The sequence below is a fragment of the Euprymna scolopes genome, chromosome 29 (genome assembly GCF_053919585.1).
Source record: "Euprymna scolopes isolate OS-2025 chromosome 29, ASM5391958v1, whole genome shotgun sequence".
Taxonomy (NCBI): Eukaryota; Metazoa; Mollusca; class Cephalopoda; order Sepiida; family Sepiolidae; genus Euprymna; species Euprymna scolopes.
The window spans coordinates 94,314,922-94,336,783 of record NC_136510.1 but is presented as its reverse complement, the minus strand read 5'-3'; positions in this window follow the sequence as shown (position 1 = coordinate 94,336,783).

The window sequence follows — 21,862 nt, the reverse complement described above, 5'->3', positions numbered from 1 at the left end:
ATGATTTTTCCAGGCTTCCAACACCAATCATAAAAAATGTCCCTCACCTCCTTATATATTTTTACGATTTTGAACACCAGAAAATTAATCATAATTTTGTTTTACTGAACGAAAATTGAAATAATTTTTTCACAATATAGCTGAGAAGGTGATCTATTTACTGTAGTAATTGTTTGAAATTTGGTCAAAAAATGAGTGAACTGTGAATCTTTAACGCAGTTCTAAATGATTAAAACTGCCACTTAACCATATATTCAAACGCTGTAGTGTTTGAAAGATATATATGCTGGTACATTTATTAAATTTAAAATATGTTTAGCTGTGAAGCGTTATTTTATACCCATTTTACGTGAAACATGACAAACAGAAGAAACGTCAAAAAATCCATAATCCCATTCAAACATATAAAGATGGCTTCCAATAACGGGACATTACCATATATTGTCTTCTCAATAATTGCATACTGCGTGAAATCGTTAGTCACACGCGGCGCGTTTTGACGCTTTTATTGTTCTTAATTACGATTGATTATGGCAACTCGAGTATTTTATGTCTCGAGTTAGAAAGAAAATCGTGGCAAAGGAATCAAAGAAATAAACTATTTTTTATGGCATAAATTATAGAAGTAAATAAAAATGTATTTTCTTTTATTGTTTTGGAAATCTATTTCTTTAAAATGAATATAAAATAAGTTTTTTGAAAAATACGTGAAGAGATTGTAGATTTATGGTGTGCTTTTATTTCTGTTGGCATCGAAATAGTTATGGAAAACTACATTTTCAAAACATTGCTTTCGGTAATTTAAAAAAAAAGCACCTCTAAAATAAATATTGCCACTTGAATGCAATAGGCGACTATTTGAAAACGAGTCTAATGAGAGATTGTTGGGAGTTGAACAGCAATATGTTTGTTCACATTACATTTAAACTTCGGCAGGTTAGTACAGTCAGGTAAGAAGGAAACAGGGAGGGAATTTCATAGTTTATCAGTCCGAAGAACCTACTAGAGTAAAAGGTTTTCCGACATCTAGAAACCTCAACAGAAATGGAGGGGATATTTTTGCGAGTCGGGTTCGTCAGGACTATGTAGGTCAAGGAGGCACATTCCATAAAAGTACTTGCAAAACAGGCACAGAGATGCAACTTTCCGGAGATTGAACAGAAATTGGAGCTTGACCGATAGTGCCGGATATGTTAGATTTACAACTCTCTTTAGGACTCGGTAATGTCACTTTTAAGACATTTTTAGAATTAAATTAATTACACTCAATTCAGACCAGTGGCTAATGGTGGCTAATTGGTTTACGACATATATTGCGAACCTGGACGTGCTGCGTTCGAATCCAGTTCCTTACACAGAAGCACATTCATCAAGCACACATCTGACCTTGTGTCTGATCTCCTAAGTTGAGAGTTAATAAATACTCAGTTCAGATCGTCTCAAAACTGTCATGTCTACTTATTACAAAAATCACCATTGTTAATTAGTTGTTCGTAATTAAGATTTCAAATCGTTCGATCATTCCACCGCTCCAGAAAGTATCTCACTCCCGGCGCAATTCTCTACTTACAAGTAGAGAATTGCGCCGGGAGTGAGATACTTTTTATTAAATGTAATAGGTAAAAAGAGCCAAATACGTCATGAGATGGAATGCTATTACTACATCTGAGGAGGAGCTCCTAAAATGTTTTGCAAGGTCGGGAAGACCACTAGAGGTAGACTCGCAACGTCTCTTCTATAAGAAAAATGAAGTAGGATGATGAAAAATTCGCGTCCACTAGATTTCGAATACGGTTTTGCAGAATGTTAAGATACACAATACTGTGAAGCTGCTTCCCAGCTGATTACCACATGGTCGTTTTCAAGTCTAATGTAAATAAGTTCCTGATGAGCCCCCTATTACATAATCATAAGCTAACTAAGTTCCACCATTACTGATCATCACTGTGCTGTCTTACCCTCTACCCGTCACTCATTAGGCATTATCCTCGAATGATTCATGAGCCTTGATAAGTGGTGCCCTGACTAGTAAAACATCATCTTGATTTAAAGTCATACTGTTTTTTTTATTATTTTATTTCTCCGGCTGGTGTCTATGTGCGTGTACCGTCACACCCAATAATCGAGGTTATCTTGTTATGAGGATTGGTTATTTGTATCATTATTATTATTCATCGGACTACTGTTCTCATCTTGAATGTGATTTTCACAACGTTTCGGTCGATATAACCTCCGACCTTCTCCAGGTGTATCTTGTTGAACTCGGGAATGTTTCTGTTGAACTCGGGAATTTGGACGAAATTTCGCGCGTAACTCGTTATTTACTTCACGGGGGGTAGCGTGCTCTTGTTCCATCCGCCCTGACTGGATAGAGGTCTTAGGTAATTCGCAAATGTATTTTTCGGCCGGCCACACTGAGGATTGAATCGTCAACCTTCAGAAGAATATCACTTTTACAATTTCTTTTCCCCCCAGTAGTCTAACCACTGCGCCAGGTTTCCTTGCAAGGAGAATAGTAGCTATCTTAATTAATGAAACAATTCCAACTAAATATTATAGTTATTTTCATTGTTCAGACAATGTTTTTCATTATCTTTGAGTTATATATTCCCAATGTTACAGCCGATGTAATCTTCGACCTTCTTCAGTTGTATTTCGCCGAAGTAGGATATTTTATGTCGAACTCTTAAATCTGTACGAAATTTCTATCGGAACATTTTATTTAATAAATAGATATAATATGTTCTCGTTCTGTCAGCCATGACTGGGTAGAAGTCTGAAGTAATTCTTAATTGTGTTTGGATTCTCGGATTCTGAATTGTCGCCAGCACTGAGGATTGATCCTTCAATCTCCAGAAGAGTATACCTTACAACTGAATTTTACCAAGTACTTTATCCACTGCGATATTATCAAGATGAGAACAGTAATCCGCAGAATCCAAATAATACGAATAATCAATCCCCATCTCAAAAATTCGGAAACATATTTTTGTTTAGATAAATAATTAAAAATCGTTTTCGAAGAAGGGAAAGATTTATTGATCTGAACGATTTGATTGTTAGGCCTGATATAGAAAGAGATAGGAAACAATGGACGAAAGAGAGATAGAGAGAGTAAGAAAGAAAGAGAGAGAGAGGGAGAGAGGGGAGCGGGTAGAAATACAGAGAGAGTGAGAGAGAGGGGGGACAGAGGTAAAGAGATATGAGACGCCTTCAATAAGTTTCTAGGCATTTTTGTACAGGCTTTTAAAATTGTCGTAGACCCTTGAAAATTCAGTATGTTATTGCTATACATCTTTTGAGATGACTGGCCATTTTTAAAATTGTTTTCAGGTTCAAATGAACAACTATAGCAGGAATTGAAATCAGATACAAAATCACCGTATTCCAGCAGTAAGTTCCGCTGGGTTCAGCAAACATCCTACGCCAGGTACTTTCCATCTAAACTATCCTCACTAGCTTTAGTGTAAAAGCCTGCCCTTGAAGGAATACAAAAACGGTGTAAAACATCGCCACACTGTGAAGTTAATGGTATAATAATAATAATAATAATAATAATAATTTGTCAAGGAGAAAGGAAAGACCTAGGAACTGACCAGGCTTCCGCCGGATAAGTGCGAAGAGAACTGGGACCTTAGGGAATCTTATTGCCGCTCAAATTCCAGTGAAGACCAATAGCCGCTGCCAACAATAAATCAATAGCAAGCAGCTGTTGCGATAATGCAAGTTTATTCGCAAACGTTATCGAAAAAGGTGAAGAGTACTGGAAACCTGGGAATATTTGTTGTCACTCAGCTTCCAGGGAACACCACGGGCTGTTTTCAAGGAGAGATCTTTGATGACCTGTGTAAAATCTCCTTGTGAGCCAATAATAATAATAATAATAATAATAATAATAATAATAATTAATAATAATAAATAATAATAAATAATATTAATAATTAATAATAATAATAATAATAATAATATTAATAATTAATAATAATAATTAATAATAATAATAATTAATAATAATAATAATTAATAATAATAATTATAATAATAATAATAATAATAATAATAATAATAATAATAATAATAAAGAAGAACTTCAAGATGACAACACTAATAGTAGGAGCGCTTAAAACAATACTGAAAATCTTTGAAAAAAAATGGGAGCGATTGGGATTGCCCGAGAAGATACGACGGACAACAATAACGAAAACTGGAGAAATATTAAGAAAAACCCTTGAATGTAGAGACTGACACACATTAGCTCCATATACAAACTGGACAAAGGAACCTTATATGGAATCATGAAAACTGAAACGGTATCATTGCAAGTTAATCCCCCCCCCCTGCCTTCAGTTGACCCTTTTTTGTGTGTGTCACCATAAACTTGGACCACACGTGACGGGTCAAAAAGAATGGAAAGACCGAGGAGAGGAAGCAGTAATCAAAACTCTGCTGGATGATTGCAAGGGGGACTGGGACCTGCGGGGGGGAGGCTTATTGCCACCCAAATTTCAGTGAAGACCAGTGGTCGCTGGTCGCTGCCAACGAAAAATCAATACATAGTAAACGGCTGATAAGATAACGCAAATTCATCTGCAAATTTTATCGAATGAGATGATTACTGGAAATTTTGGGAGGCTTGTTGTCACTCAGACTCCAGCGAACACGACAGGTTTTTCTTAAAGAAAAATCTTTGATGATGACTTATGTGACTACTCTTAATGAATGTAACAACAACAACAACAACAACAACAACAACAACAACAACAACGACAACAACGACAACAACAACAACAACAACAATAATAATAATAAACATAATAATAATGATAATAATAATAATAGAAAGTGAGAGAGAGGGGGGCAGTGTACTTGAAATTGGAGTAAGCAGCTAATCTCAAACTATTCCGTTCCTTCTTTTGTTAAAAGGTTTAAAGGTTGATTTCTCTTTGGAAGACCAACAAGCTCCCAAAATGGGATTTGTGAGAACCACGATCTGGACATAGCGACCGGCTCCCGAAGAGAAGCTCGAAGCGGCTCTATCTCGACTATTGTGTGACTAATTTCGATTTACAGGAGTAAAAACGTATCCGGAACTGGTAGCAAAAAAAAAGACGGAAGATGGCAGGAGGATATGTCCGTGAATGGAGCAGACGTAAGCGCGGAGTCAGGTCCAACATGCATTGGCGGATTGTCTCCTTACATTTCCGTTCTGCTCAGAGCTGTTTCTCGAGTGCACGAAGGACACGAATTCGGAGATGATGTGATTAGGAAGTGGGCAGATCTACACTACATTGAACCAGAGAGGAATTCTTCTTCTTCTTCTTCTTCTTCTTCTTCTTCTTCTTCTTCTTCTTCGTCTTCTTCTTCTTCTTCTTCTTCTTCTTCTTATTATTATTATTATTATTATTATTTTCTATGTCATTTTTCTCCGTTTCTTTTATTTTTCGTCGAGACCATTATCCATTATTCTTCGTTTTCTTTTTTATTCTTTATTTTCTTCTTGTTGTTCTTTTTCTTCTTCTTCTTCTTTTTCTTCTTCTTTTTCTTCTTTTTCTTCTTCTTATTTTTTATTCTTCTTCTTCTCCTCCTTTTTCTCCATCTTTTTCTTCTTCTTCTTCTTCTTCTTCTTCTTCTTCTTATTATTATTATTATTATTAATCAAGCGAATTGGTTTCTTATTTATTATTAAACTGATTTTTTCCTACCCTTTTTCTCCTTATTTGTTCTTCTTCTTTTTCATTATTATTCTTGTTATTATTATTAATAATATTTGTACCTACTAAGACTATATGTTATTACTATTGTTATTATTTGGTCATGATCATTATGTATATATTAATACGATAGCGTGTATGTTATTTTCTGTGTCACGTTTATATCCGGTTCGTTTAATTGTTATGTGCTCCCGTTTCTTATCATAAAAATCTTTACAAAGAATTCTTCATAAGTTTTGGTTTCAGTTCCGATTATAGCTGATGGCATTTAAGTCACCTATTTTTATTTGATAAATAATTTTATCAAGAATTCTCCATAAGTTTTGGTTTCGGTTTCGATTATAGCCGATGGCACTCTAGTAATCTTTTTTTTCCGTAAATACTTTTATCAAGAATTCTTCATAAGTTTTTTTTGTGTGTGTTTCGATTATGTCTGAACGAACTCAAGTAATATTTTTCATAAGCTTTTATGTCGGTTTCGATTCAAGCTAATGCACCCAACTCATATATATATATATATATATACATATATATATATATATATATATATATATATATATATATATATATATAGTAGGAATTCTGGCCAATTATTTCCTTCATAAAAATTACCCCCTTAGAATAATTAAAAAATCAATGAGGAAAGCAGAAAATATAAGCAGGCTAAATACAGCCGTAACATATCATCCTAAAAAATACAGACGTAACATATCATCCTAAAATATACAGACGTAACATATCATCCTAAAAAATACAGACATAACATATCATCCTAAAAAATACAGACGTAACATATCATCCTAAAAAATACAGACGTAACATATCATCCTAAAAAATACAGACGTAACATATCATCCTAAAAAATACAGACGTAACATATCATCCTAAAAAATACAGACATAACATATCATCCTAAAAAATACAGACGTAACATATCATCCTAAAAAATACAGACGTAACATATCATCCTAAAAAATACAGACGTAACATATCATCCTAAAAAATACAGACGTAACATATCATCCTAAAAAATACAGACGTAACATATCATCCTAAAAAATACAGACGTAACATATCATCCTAAAAAATACAGACGTAACATATCATCCTAAAAAATACAGACGTAACATATCATCCTAAAAAATACAGACGTAACATATCATCCTAAAAAATACAGACGTAACATATCATCCTAAAAATACAGACGTAACATATCATCCTAAAAAATACAGACGTAACATATCATCCTAAAAAATACAGACGTAACATATCATCCTAAAAAATACAGACGTAACATATCATCATAAAAAATACAGACGTAACATATCATCCTAAAAAATACAGACGTAACATATCATCCTAAAAAATACAGACGTAACATATCATCATAAAAAATACAGACGTAACATATCATCCTAAAAAATACAGACGTAACATATCATCCTAAAAAATACAGACGTAACATATCATCCTAAAAAATACAGACGTAACATATCATCCTAAAATATACAGACGTAACATATCATCCTAAAAAATACAGACGTAACATATCATCCTAAAAAATACAGACGTAACATATCATCCTAAAAAATACAGACGTAACATATCATCCTAAAAATACAGACGTAACATATCATCCTAAAAAATACAGACGTAACATATCATCCTAAAAAATACAGACGTAACATATCATCCTAAAAAATACAGACGTAACATATCATCCTAAAAAATACAGACGTAACATATCATCCTAAAAAATACAGACGTAACATATCATCCTAAAAAATACAGACGTAACATATCATCCTAAAAAATACAGACGTAACATATCATCCTAAAAAATACAGACATAACATATCATCCTAAAAAATACAGACGTAACATATCATCCTAAAAAATACAGACGTAACATATCATCCTAAAAAATACAGACGTAACATATCATCCTAAAAAATACAGACGTAACATATCATCCTAAAAAATACAGACGTAACATATCATCCTAAAAAATACAGACGTAACATATCATCCTAAAAAATACAGACGTAACATATCATCCTAAAAAATACAGACGTAACATATCATCCTAAAAATACAGACGTAACATATCATCCTAAAAAATACAGACGTAACATATCATCCTAAAAAATACAGACGTAACATATCATCCTAAAAAATACAGACGTAACATATCATCCTAAAAAATACAGACGTAACATATCATCCTAAAAAATACAGACGTAACATATCATCCTAAAAAATACAGACGTAACATATCATCCTAAAAAATACAGACGTAACATATCATCCTAAAAAATACAGACGTAACATATCATCCTAAAAAATACAGACATAACATATCATCCTAAAAAATACAGACGTAACATATCATCCTAAAAAATACAGACGTAACATATCATCCTAAAAAATACAGACGTAACATATCATCCTAAAATATACAGACGTAACATATCATCCTAAAAAATACAGACGTAACATATCATCCTAAAAAATACCAATGGTGTTTGACTACAACAACAACACCGGAAAACTTCACAAACCCCTAAACAGTTATTCAAACAACTGCAGCATGACCCCCATCCTCAACACAATATACACCACGTTTGTGCAAGAAGACAGCCCCCGAATCTCCGATCACTACTAACATCCACAAAAATACACAACACTTTCGCACCTCAAGGAAACAAAACATGCAACAAAACCAGGAGCAAAAATGCAAACACATTAATACTAACGATACCTTCACACCTCCAGGCACGAACATTCACCTTAAACTCCCCCCGCTTTCCTGCGACAGTCACAAAGTAGTCTACATAATATATAGCACCAGATGCACAAAGAGTAACTACGTTGAAGAAACAGGCCGAGAGTTCCGTTTACAAATCAACAACCACAAACAAACAATTAGGGACAAATCCACAAAGCACACAATAGCAATGCACTACACCCTCCCAGACTACAGTAAAAAAAAAAGGCAACATGAAAAGAAACTTAGCACCAACATACCCGATCTAAATAAAGATTTGGGATCGTTAAATGAGGATTATTTTATAAAATCTAAACCAACTAAAGATATTTTCCTACAGGGCACAGGACAGAGTGAGTATGCACGGTGGAAGAACGGCTTAGAATTCCTCACTAGGAGTTTTTTTTTTTGTTTCGCAATGCTTTGTTTTTTTTTGTTTTTTTTTAGTTTCCACATATTTTAATTTTCAACATATTTTTATTCCATTTGCCGAGCACGCATGCGCGCATACAAATGTACAGGTGTATACCCATCCCCCCTCACAAACCCTATATACTATAGTACCCCTCTCTAAAGATATACGGGATTAAGTTTATTATTATTATTATTATTATTATTATTATTATTATTATTATTATTATTATTATTATTGTTGTTGTTGTCTTACAAGGAGATTTCACAGAGGTCATCAAAGATCTCATTAATTACAGTCTGTGGTGTTCCCTAGAAGCTGAGTAGCAACAAGTCTCCCCAGATTTTCCAGTATATTCCACCTCTTTCGATATCATTTGCAAATACATTTTCATTATCTCAATAACTGCTTGCCATTGATTTCTCAAGGACAGGGGAATTTAAATGATAATAAGCCTCCCCAAGGTCCCAGTTCTTTTATAGTGGAGGTCTGATCAGTGCTCATTCCTTGGTCTTTCCTTCCTTCTTAACTACTTGGCTATTTGGCTTCACTCTTTATTTTGGGGAAGGCAGTGATATGGTAATGGGGAGATATGGGTGGGGTTAGAGATTGTTATTATCATTATTATTATTATTATTATTATTATTATTATTATTGTTGTTGTTGTTGTTGTTGTTGTTGTTGCTGATTTTACTATTATTAAACTCCCTATTTAAGCATTGCAATATATCTAACTTTCAGTTTTATTGCCAAGATCAAATGTGTTTAATCTCTGATTTCTCTAACCGGCATATCGAGCTTCCAATTTTTGTGGTGGCTTCTAATTTAAAAACAATGCTTTTCCCTTATATTTCTCATTGTATGTATGTATGTATGTATGTATGTATGTATGTATGTGGATATACGAGTGTGCATGTGTGTGGGAGACGAAAGGGAGAGACATATGGACACACAGACGAACAGAGAAACGTTATACATAAAACAGACCGAAATCCAAGAGGTTTACACTGATATTTTAATAAGTTTTAACAAAAATAGAAAGTAATAAAGTAAATAAAAATTAACATAAAAAAGAGTATTCTTTGTTTAATTTTTTAAAACATTATATGTGTACACATATCAAATAATGAAAGACACTAGAATCTACAGTAAGCGGGTGAAAAAATAAATAAATGTGTGTGTGCATGCGTGCGTGTAGTCAGTCCAGACAAGCAACGTGCCCTTTCACCCCGTCTCGTACCTAGAACTATAACAAATTTATGATTCCAGGCTTTTGGTGAGAAGTTTCAACTTATCTATTCCTCTACATCTATATCAGTCTGCAGGTGTATATCTACGTTCGTCTATAAACGTGTGCGTGTGTGCGTATTCTGTATGTGTACGGGTATGTGTAGAAGCATATGTGGTCGTGTGCGGGTGTACATGCATGTATGTTCATATATATGTTCGTAGGGTGCCCAATTTAATGTTTTATGAAATACTTGGTTTTGAATAGGGGCCACACAAGTTGGTGACCATTCCAAGTCCAAAATATTGGAAGGTTCATATTCAGATAATTCTTACCCTCATTATCTATACCCGTGCCCCTTCTGCTGCTAACCCTGTCCGTCTTACACTCATGCTTCCATCATTCACACTGAGGAAGACCGAAGGATCAGTCGAAATTATGTGCTTTTGAAAGAAACATTTTCGTTTAAAAAAAAAAAAGACTTGTTGCATTCCTACGCGTCAACACATAGAACATAAATACTGAAAAGATATACATTTATATATTTTTCGTATTTAATTCATATATATATGTGTGTGTGTGTGTGTGTGTGTGTGTGTGTGTGTGTGTGTGTGTGTGTGTATACACTAAAAACACATACATCGGAAGACCAGTACCCGCATTAAGCTGGTCTTCAGTTTAATTTGTTGCTGGCTATCTTGCTCTTGCTTGTTGCTGGATCTCAACATTTTGAACCGAGAGAGAGACTTAGCTGTCGTACAAAGCTAAGCCTCTGTAACATCATATTTGTATAGATACTCACTCAGACATTTGGGCTCATGGATTTTAAATGTCTTAGGGAGTGGCACTCGTCTAACAAGACGTTGCAATCATCATACACTAAACTACCAGTGACTCATTGGGTCCGTGTATGTCATGGCTAGCTATATTTTGGTTTGAAGTCTTTCTGATGGCACCAAAGTCATATATATATATGTGTGTGTGTGTGTGTGTGTGTGTGTGTGTGTGTGTAGTAAGTTACGAACAAATATAAATGTGGATATATCTCTGTTATTTAATTGCCATATACATTTTCATAACTATCTACCTAGCTCTACCTATGTATTGAGCACTGTTTAAGTAAAAACTGAAGTTACGCATAAACTTTCATCCTCGTATATTAATTTATGAGATTAAATAGAGTATATATATATATATATACTAAACTACCAGTGACCCAGTGGGTCAGGATATGTTATGGATAGCTATGGATTAGTGTGTATAATAATAATGGCAAACATATGCGTGTTTGCGTGTACAACAATGGCAACCACTTTTTTAACATAAAAAATTACATTGCTAAACATTCGGAAAACTATTTATTTGCAGAAAAGTTCTATGCGATAGTCGTTTTCAGCATACTCGAAAATCTGTAACAGTCGTCATTTTATAGAAAAATGTTTAGGTGGAAAGCAAATAAAAGTTCACCAAAAGTGCTATTTTTATATTTGCTTTAAGAAAAATTGCATCGTATACAGTGTTGGTCATCTGAACCTTAGAATTTTTTGACGTCACTTCCGTTGAATGGCTTTGTAAATAAAGAAGTGCGACTCTTAACGGCTATAATTTTTGTCGCCGTTATTGGATATGTCGTCACTGATCTTGGGGAGATATCTATATTTTACTAAGACTTTAGCGTATAGTGGACACCTATTTTTTTGCCACTTTTGCGTCCTATTCATGTTTGTTTGTTTTTTATGTTTTTTTCTTCATGGTAGTTACTGTGAAACTAACTTATTTTTATCTAAAATAGCAAATAAGTAGCTTGTATTTGGCGTTGACAATGAATTCCCTGGAAAAAGATGCAACGCAAACTGTAGAGTGAAAATTCATAATGTTTTTAGTACGATTCTTTAATTAAAAAAAAGCAAAGAAACGCAAACAAACTTTTACTTTTTTCATTTAGTTATATTCAGAATCATTTAAATTTTTATTAAAAGACACAACAAAGAGAAGCTGATATTTAACGTTTTTCTATATGAACACTTCAATTTATGTGTTCCAAATATCAGCTTTTCTGTTATTAACGTTTTTGTAATGTTAAATTCTTTACGTTTGTTATAGCGTCTCAAATTGTAGTATGAAAAAAAATGGATAAAAGAAGTTTTAAACTGTTAAAAAATTAAAAATAAAGGTTTTATTAATTAAAGCATATTACTAAAAACTTCTCTGGAATTTCCTGAAGAATCTCGGATTTGATTCGAATTATTGTTTCTTAAAAATATATAATTGTTTGAAAATAATTTCAACTTGCAAATGAAAGTTTCTAACTGTAGGTAAAAGTAGAATACCTCTAAAAATAAAGTTTTAAAACACAAGTCATTAGGTAACCCTATGAATCACTTTTAGCTAATTGTTATAAGCTTTGTTTTTTTTTTATAAAATTAATTGGTTGAAAACAATTCAAACTTGCTAAAAAACATAGAAATAAAATTCGTAAACTGCCGGAAAAAAAGCAGAAGGAATTTGTTTTTGTTTTAATTTAATATTTTGAACGCTAAAAAAATTGTCAATTAAAAATAGCTTTTATTGACTTTGTTTTAATTTAATTACGCATTGGCAAAAACTTTCAAATCGAACGTTGTATATAAACCAGAAACACAGTTTCAATCCCCAAGCAAGACAATTTAATTTTTATAATAAACTCTTTTTCTATCCTCTCTCTCTCTCTCTCTCTCTCTCTCTCTCTATATATATATATATATATATATATATATATAGTCATCCACATACAGTACTGTTCCGCAGCTCATCAGTGCGGCTAGGCAGCCAACTACCTCAAGCCAGGATTGAAACCCGACCGCCTGTACGACAGTCAAGGCTCCTAACCATTATGCTAATCGGCGGCTGTTGTGCGAGTCGTGAATTAACGATGTTTTGACATATGTATATATATATTTAATAAAATGTAGTTTGCCTGAAAAGTACGTTATCTCTCTCTATATATAGTCATCCACATACAGCACTGTTTCGCTGTTTCACAGCTTATCAGTGCGGCTAGACATCCAACTACTTCAAGCCAGGATGGAAACACAACCGTCTGTACGACAGTCAAGGCTCCTAACCATTACGCTATTGGCGGCAGCTGAGCGAGTAGTGAGTTTAACGATGTTTTGACATCGTCCGAAATACCTTACACAAAGAGCATGGCTTATACGCTAATGGTAATTCGTGTAACACTTCTCAATATGCTCAACTCAATGTGAGGAGTATTATATATATATATATATATATATATATATATATATATATATATATAAGTTTCGTGGTTAAATTTTAAATTCTGAAAAAAAAAAACAACATATATAGACATATATTTGATTTAAGAATTTATTGCTTGACAGAAGGAATATATAGAAGGGGTTATTTTAATTTCCTTAATCCATGGATTTTCAACAATGGGTCATATCATCAGAGGAAATGATTCCGAGGTCCATTGCATACTTAACTCAATGCTCAAATTCTATTACTCAGGGGATAATTACAATGGAATGGTATATCCACCCAATTTCGGATATACTTTGTCAACACCGAGAAAGCATTTGGACTACAGACACCAACACACAATCAACGCAACAACGAATCTCCACCACTCAAAAAACTATTTTAAATAATTGTGCTGGAAAGCAAAATAGCGTCCATTCGCAGCTTAACATTTTACTAACTGCATTTCATTTCCTCTGATGATATGAGCCATTGTTGAAAATCTATGGATTAAGGAAATTAAAATAACCCTTTCTATATATTCCTTTTGTCAAGCAATAAATTCTTAAATCGAATGTATGTCTCTATATGTTGTTTTTTCAGAATTTAAAATTTAACCACGAATCTGATATATTGCTCTATTATTAAATATTGAGCTTTTTCTTTTTGGCTAGGATCTCCTTGAAAGTATTACTTCAAGTAATATTTATCAGGATTTTTCATCTGAATTCTATCAGTGTCTTATATATATATATATATATATATATATATATATATATATATATATATATACAGAGAGAGACAGAGGCAGAGAGACAGAGAAGAGAGACAAAAAGAGAGAGTAAGAGAGACAGAGCGAGAGAGAGAGAGAAATAAAATAGAAAAAAACAAGTTATGTGTTCATCAACGTTTCGTCTTTATTGAATCGAAATAAAGACGAAACGTTGATGAACACATAACTTGTTTTCTTTTTCTTTTCTTTTTCTCTACTTCGTCGGAATTATATTTCCATTAATTTCATTATATATATATATATATATATATATATATATATATATATATATATATATATATATATATATATATATAATTTTTTTCTGACAAACGAGCCCAATAGTTGACTCAGTGGGTCAGACTTGTTTCAATTATCTTATACAAAGAAAACATAGTTTCGAGTTCACACAAACACAAAATCTCAATTATAACAAGATATGCCCAGGTCGCCCTCCCCACAACAGTGTAGACAAAATCTGAAGGTCTATACAAAATTACAATCACGTCTGATAACATTTCACAGTATGAGTCGGCGAACAAAAAGACAAAAAAAAAGAAAATATAATTCATTTGCAATCATTTTCAGACATGTCCATGTGGTGCCACAGGGCTGTGCGAAAATGAAATCTACTGCCTAAGCGTAGTAAGTCCACTGCCGCAGGTACACTATATATAAGCCGTATGAGGAGACGGATGGCTGACGAATCGTACTCCCCATCGTCTAAGGGCATTTTTTTTTTTAATATTCCCTGAGGGAATAGTTAGTTAGGCATGTCAACGCCATCGGATACGCCAAACGTCTAGCGTGTATTCCGACAGGGTTCTCTCCCTTCGTTAAGCCCAGGCGAATGGTTGCAATTATAGGTGGTACTATTGTCTGTTATGAGAATAGACGTTGATAGAAAGAGACGATGGGGGAGGTGAATCGACGAGTTGAAAACAACAGTGGAGTAGCCATATTAGAAGAAAGTACAAGAAAGACAACAAAAAAAAAAACGAAAAAAAAAGACGAAAGAAAAGAAAGGAAAAGAGGTTGCTTTTTCAATATGTAATCTACAGGGTAGAACGATAAAAATGCCGCCGTAAAGAAAACGACGCTACACCTTTATTTAAAAACTTTTATTGAAAAACTCAATTCAGGTAACTTGATTATTTAGTACAGCTGACATCTATTCAATGTAGCCGCCTTCAGCCTAAATCACCGCCTGATACGGGTTCGGAACTGGGAGCAGGCATTTTCCACAAGCGCCAACAGGAGCTCGGAGTGTTGTGAGAGGTCATGTTGGTGATGTTCTCGACGTATGGCCAAACGACGTAGTCTAGCGGGATTATGTCGAGGGAGGAGGGGGCCAGTGAGAGAAGGATACAAAGTCGTCGGACTCATTCTGAAGCCAAGCCTAGGGCTCTTTGGACTTGTGGGCCGGCGCAAAGTCCTGCTGCCACACCCAAGGTCTGCCAGCTGCCACCTGATGATTGCACCAGGGGATCACCACACTCTTCAGCACATCCAGGTACATTTTGGAGTTGACTTTCAAGCCGACTTCGAAGATATGAGATGGCATGATGTGGCCCTCATGAAACCACACCAAAGACCATATCCGTTGCCAGAAACCTTGTTATCACCACGCTGTTTACGTCCCTGTTATCCGTGGCAATCAAGCGGTAAATTTTGAGGATGATGGAAACGGCCCTGTTGTCAGAACTTGGATCGGTAGGGAGCATGAGTTGTACAGCGGCGCATCTGCGATCTCGCTAGTTGAACATTGTGTATCTTTCACATATGATAGAAGGTTCCTATCACTTTTGGTTTAAGTACACAACTGGCCAACTAGTAGATGATCTGCAACCAAAAAGGAGAACAGGTTTTTATCAAAGGGAAATGGAATCATGTCGTCTTTTCTACGGAGACAATTTTATTGTCCCACCCAGTACCAAATGTTTTCTAACCATAATAAACTTACATAACCTTGACCCTCATTCGAAAAATTTGGCTCATTAAATTTTGGAAGAGGAAAGAAGAATGATAATAGACATAAATAAAAGCAAATTTCCTTATCCAGTCTACAAATTAATTTCTCGAAAGTTTGCATCGACGTCTTCCGGTAGGTCACCTAAGCTGTCGGAAGATGCAGAATTGATTATCCAATCAGCAGTAAGAAGACGACAAATTTTAATGTGTCAACGTAATTCCCACTTTTTACTTTGTTTAGAATGGCTTTCTGAATTGAACGTTATTCTTTACATGAGAAAAAGCAAATCGGAGACTTTTGAATTTTCGCTTCTATTGCTCTGTCGCAAAATGCCGATACCAAGATTCCGGAGATAAGGTTTTAAACTGGATGAGTACTGTATAAAAACCGAAGAAAACCTTCGGCGGGGGGGGGGGGGCGGGTGATTCACTAACCCTAATTGTAACTAACTAACCCTACCCTTAATTTTAACTTTCAACCTGTCTCTAAAAACACCATTTATAAGGGTATTTCCAAAAATAAAGCCTCCGATGTTTTTTAACTAAAAAAGTTGAAGAGTCACGAAGACAATTAAAACGAGTTACAGAATTTATTTTTCTACATATTCAACACCACTCTCCATGCACTTTTGTAAGAGATGAACGACGGCTGTGCATGGGTGTCTGGAGTGTAATTTTTCATACAATAGTTGCTCCAAAAGTAAAGCTTCCTGCTTTATTTTGGTGTTTAACTAGAAAAATTAGAGATCTACGAAGACGGAAGTAGTACCGTTGAAACAAGCGATCATTTTTGCTCCAGAATTTATTTTTCTGCATAGTCACCACGATTCTCAATGAACGTTTGCCAGGAATCCAATGCTGTATCTCTGCTTCTGACGTACGTACTTGACAGGGGTTGCTTTCTTAGAGTCTCACATCGTCAATATCTGCGACAGAGAATGATACTTTCAGGTCACGAATACATCACTTCAGTCACTATAACTATGCAATTTGCAATGCTCTCTTGTATCTATTCGGGTGTAATAAAAATAGAGACATTATTTTTGGAACATCTCAAGTACATTGCGTACCAGTCAGTAGGCAGAGCAGGCACAGTTACAAATATTTTGTATTGAATGTCAGCTATGTCAACTTGTTTTTAAAATGTATAACCCCATCATAGTATTTTATTCCACAAAGTTTCTGTAATCTCCGAGTTTCTTCAGGTGCTTAGGTTTGCACGTAAAGATTATTATAAATAGAACTGAACACTTCTATCAAGCCATGTCTGATTGAACGAGATCAATCAACGTCAATAGACTTGTAACAACAGCTTGTAAAAAGATATACAAATGACCAAGCCGGCTGCGCTGGGTGACGTCACAGTAGAGATAAACAAACACACGTTTTAAGAGAAAAGGTGTTTGGAGAGGTAATGTTCCAGAGTTAACGAGAGAAGCACGTGGACGACGTCACAGTAGAGATGAAAAGTCACACGCGACCGCAGATGAAGAAGTAAGCAGTGTAAAAATGTAGAAAAAAATGCGTTGCTGGAAATATCAGATATAGATTCTTTTGTTAAAAAACAAAGTAAGTTGAGTTTTTTCTTTCCTTCTGTTTCCTTGCGACAGAGTCTACAACGTGTTGGGTATGTTAAAATGTAACGACGCTTTTTTATTATTTAAAAAAGAAGTGTACATTAATTATTAGATAAAATGGTTTAGTATATTTCTAGTTCACTATCCACTGTTCGGCAACTCAGCGTCAACATTTTCCGGCAGGTTACGTAAGCAGCCAAATGATGCCAAAAGGTAGATAGCGAGGTAATTAATTAAAACATGGCGCCTTCGCGCCCTTTTACGTGTTCTGAATGACCCCTTTATTTAACAAGCTATTCTTAGCATATACGAAAAGGAGAGCTCACGTTTAAAAAGCGTGTTGAAAATCATTTTCGATTTAAATTGTTTTTCTCGATTTACACGCTTTCATTGAAATGTGTCTTCTGGCAGCTGATTGGCCAATCACTTAGACACTTTCTGGTTGTATACGTAATATACCGGAAGATGCCAATGCGTAATTGGTGATCATAAACTCACTAAGTACTAAAGGTTCAAAGATAAAATTTAGTATAGGTTCCCGATGTTACATAGTCGTTAGATGTCCACCCGTTGTGCATAGACAGTCGCAAGGAAACCAAGACAAGGAATAACTCATCACAACTTGTTTTCCGTTGAAACAACAAACATTTATTTCCAACTGTTAGATTGTTAGCTACCGGAAAACACCGGAAAGAATAATCAAAGATTAGAATTAATTTATGAATTACTGATAATCGATGATTAATTCAGAAATTGTATTTCGTAAATGATATTTTAGGAATGTTGAAATTTTGGTTGTTATTGTTATTGAAGTCGTAGTCGGAGATATTGTTTATAGTTAGAGTTTAGGTTAACAAAACAATTCTGTAAAGAATTCGAAAATATCAGTCAGCTGGCAACAACGTGAGTCTATATTCACATGTTTGCGAGCGTAGTGAGTGACGTCATAGGAATTAAGCTGATGCAATATAGAGTATAGTTTGTGGTGATATATATTATTTAATTGGAATTCATTATTGAGATGAGTATAATTTATTAATTTATTTATTGCGGACTATTATCCTCATCATTCTTAGTTGTTATTTCACGACGTTTCGGCGAATTATTCCTCTGACGAAGGCAAGAGGAATAGTTTCGGCCAACTATAGTACCTGACGAAGGCCTGAGGAATAGTTGGCCGAAACGTCGTGAAACAACAATTAAGAAAGATGAGGGTAATAGATTGCAATAAATAAATAAATAAATTATTTTATGGGGTAGTTGTGATCTGAACATCGAAGAGGGAGGATCGCTTTGGAAGCGACGTCATAATGGGAAATCTTCACGTAGTAAGGTAGCATTTATAGTTCTGGAAAAGTATTCCTGCCTTGAATAATAAGTGTATGTACGTTTATCTTTTAAACCTGGTGTTTGTGTTTTGTCTTTTAAACCCAGGTACGTAATTTTGTCTTGTCATCACCATTACAGCGAATGAAGCGGGACCCCGTATGTAACACAGGAATTTTCCATTCTTCTTTCTTGCTCAAACCTGTCACTCTCAGCCCATGTGTGTAAGACGTCTATCTTTGTCCTCTGTTTTATATAATCGGTGGTCTGCACACAGGTTTTTCTATTTATGGTCTTTTTTAGACTTTGCCGTGACGTCATCTCGCATACGGCTCGATCATTTGCATACAGCTGCTGCTATTAAATAGCGGCGTGCATATTTATCAGAGATGTGTATATTGCTGTTGCCATATGACAGAATACATTTTTACAAGGTGAGATACATTTATAACAGAGGCTGAGACATTTGTATTCTCGGTACATCATGACGACTGTGATGATGATATTTTATCATATTGTAATACGAAGCTGAGAATCATTACTTAATGATGATGGGAACGATGATAGACAAAAACACATTTATCTTTCTGTTGTAATGAAGACGACGATGACAAACAGTTTACAAATATATGATAATTCTTTATCCATCCAGCCGGTTAAGTGATGAATCAGGAATTCAAGCTTATAAAGATGGTAAATCTTTATTCATCCAGCCGGTTAAGTGATGAATCAGGAATTCAAGCTTGTACGACTACATGGTGTCCTTTTTCCCCCTTTGCCTCCAAGGGTATTAGCTCCGACTCTATCTTCTCCCTCTTACTCGAACCCATCTCAATAAATTGGAATCTCTCCTTCTTTATGACGTCAGAAGCGTGGCCAAACAATGTGAGTCCTTCACGTTTCAAATTACACGTCCGCTTTGCACATGCATCCACACGCCTCTAGTAATAAAGACATTCTTAAATTAATTATTTCATCTATAACATATTGATTTCAAAATCTAACCTATTTGATAATGATTATTTTTAAACTACATTGTTCATATTTAACTCTAACATAAATAATATTTAGTTATTTCAAAGAACAATGGCGATCGTTCTACATTCCTGGGATTTCAATAGGTATTCTTTTTTAACTTTTCTTACTGGGTTCGAGTTCTTTAAAAACTTATCTAGTTTGATCTTTTACTTACTGGGGTCTGTCCTTTTTTACATAACACTGCTACCATACCCGCATCCGCGCTGTGTGATACTGAGTTCGATATAAAGTTTATCAAATTCGAAAAGATCCGCTTCATTATGTTTGGAGATTATATCGACCGAACGCGAAGATGAGAGTAGCAGTCCGAGTAATACAAATAATATAACCTATCATGTCTCATTAAAAAAAAAAAAAATGAAACATAATTTTGAATAATTATCGTTTCCTTTTGGAGTTATCATAAGTACACTCTGCCGCGATTAAAATGTCGGACTAATCAAAATGTGGAGATCGGATGAGACAATGTTTAAGAACGTAGAAGAGAATTGTAAAGTGGTTAGACTACGACTAAGCAGAAGGTCTAGAAGACGTACGAAAATGTGTCCTTAAAGAAGAATAAATAAACGTCTATCTTTTCTTAGCAGATATTTACTTTAAGAAAAAAAAAAGGGCTGTAACTCTAGAGAGGACATTAAAAGGAGTCACACCGGGTTTTATTTTTACTTAATCTTATAAATTTTCGTACTATGTGTGTGTGTGTGTGTGTGTGTGTGTGTGTGTGTGTGTGAGACGCGGCTTATCTCAGCCTACAGGCGATCCACCAAGTTAGCTACCGAAATGAAGCTTCTGAGCCAGCGGATATTTTAGTGATATTTATATCCATGTTTGGTGTATGGAAATGCAAAAATAAATAAATAAATAAAAATAAAAATAACGATTTACTAAACAACGTTTCATTTACTGGATATTTTCCGGTATTCACCGGAAGTTATTATCTCCCTTAGTAAGTTCGATTTATTGTGTGTGTGTGTGTGTGTGTGTGTGTGTGTGTGTGTGTGTGTGTGTGTGTGTGACGCGGTTTGTCTTAGCCTACATGCGATCCACCCAGACAAGTTAGCTACAAAAATGAAGCTGATGACCCAACGGATGTTTTAGTAATATTTATTTAAAAATAACGATTTACTAAACAACGTTTTATTTACTGGATATTTTTCCGGTACAAGGACCCAAGTTTGCCTAACTGGGCAAAATTGAGTTTTTGTTAACAAACAATTACTGAAGTTAATAAATATTTTATTTTTTTAAAACAATACAGAACTTTATAAAATAAACTTTTTAAAAAAGTTATTTTATTAATAATATTTAAAAATATTTTTTAATAAAGTTCAAATTTCTGCTGCTCTGCCTGCATTGTTTATAAATAAAACAGTTATTTAAATTATTTTTTAAATTTCTTTTTTGCTTATCAATAAAACTGTTATTTAAAAAGTTTATTTTATAAAGTTCTGTATTGTTTAAACATAAAATACTTTTTTTTAACTTCAGTAATTGTTTGTTAACATTAAGTGAAAAAAAAAGAGCGGTGTGGTCCATTAAATGTCCCCTGCAATCATGTAAGAGTTACCCTCCTTTTTTCGCTTAAAGTAAACAGCTACCTTTTCTCTAACTCCTCATCATCATATCGTATGAATCCGAAGATACTATTGTTAGCACTGGTTTCCCTGATTTTTCTAGTCAGAATTGGGTAATTATAAGAGCAACATGGAGATTGCCAACATCTTAAGTTATTTTTTTTTTTGACGAACTGAATTCGAATTTGGAATACTTACGTAATCAATCCATATTGTTTAGTACTTTAAATTTAATTAAATAAA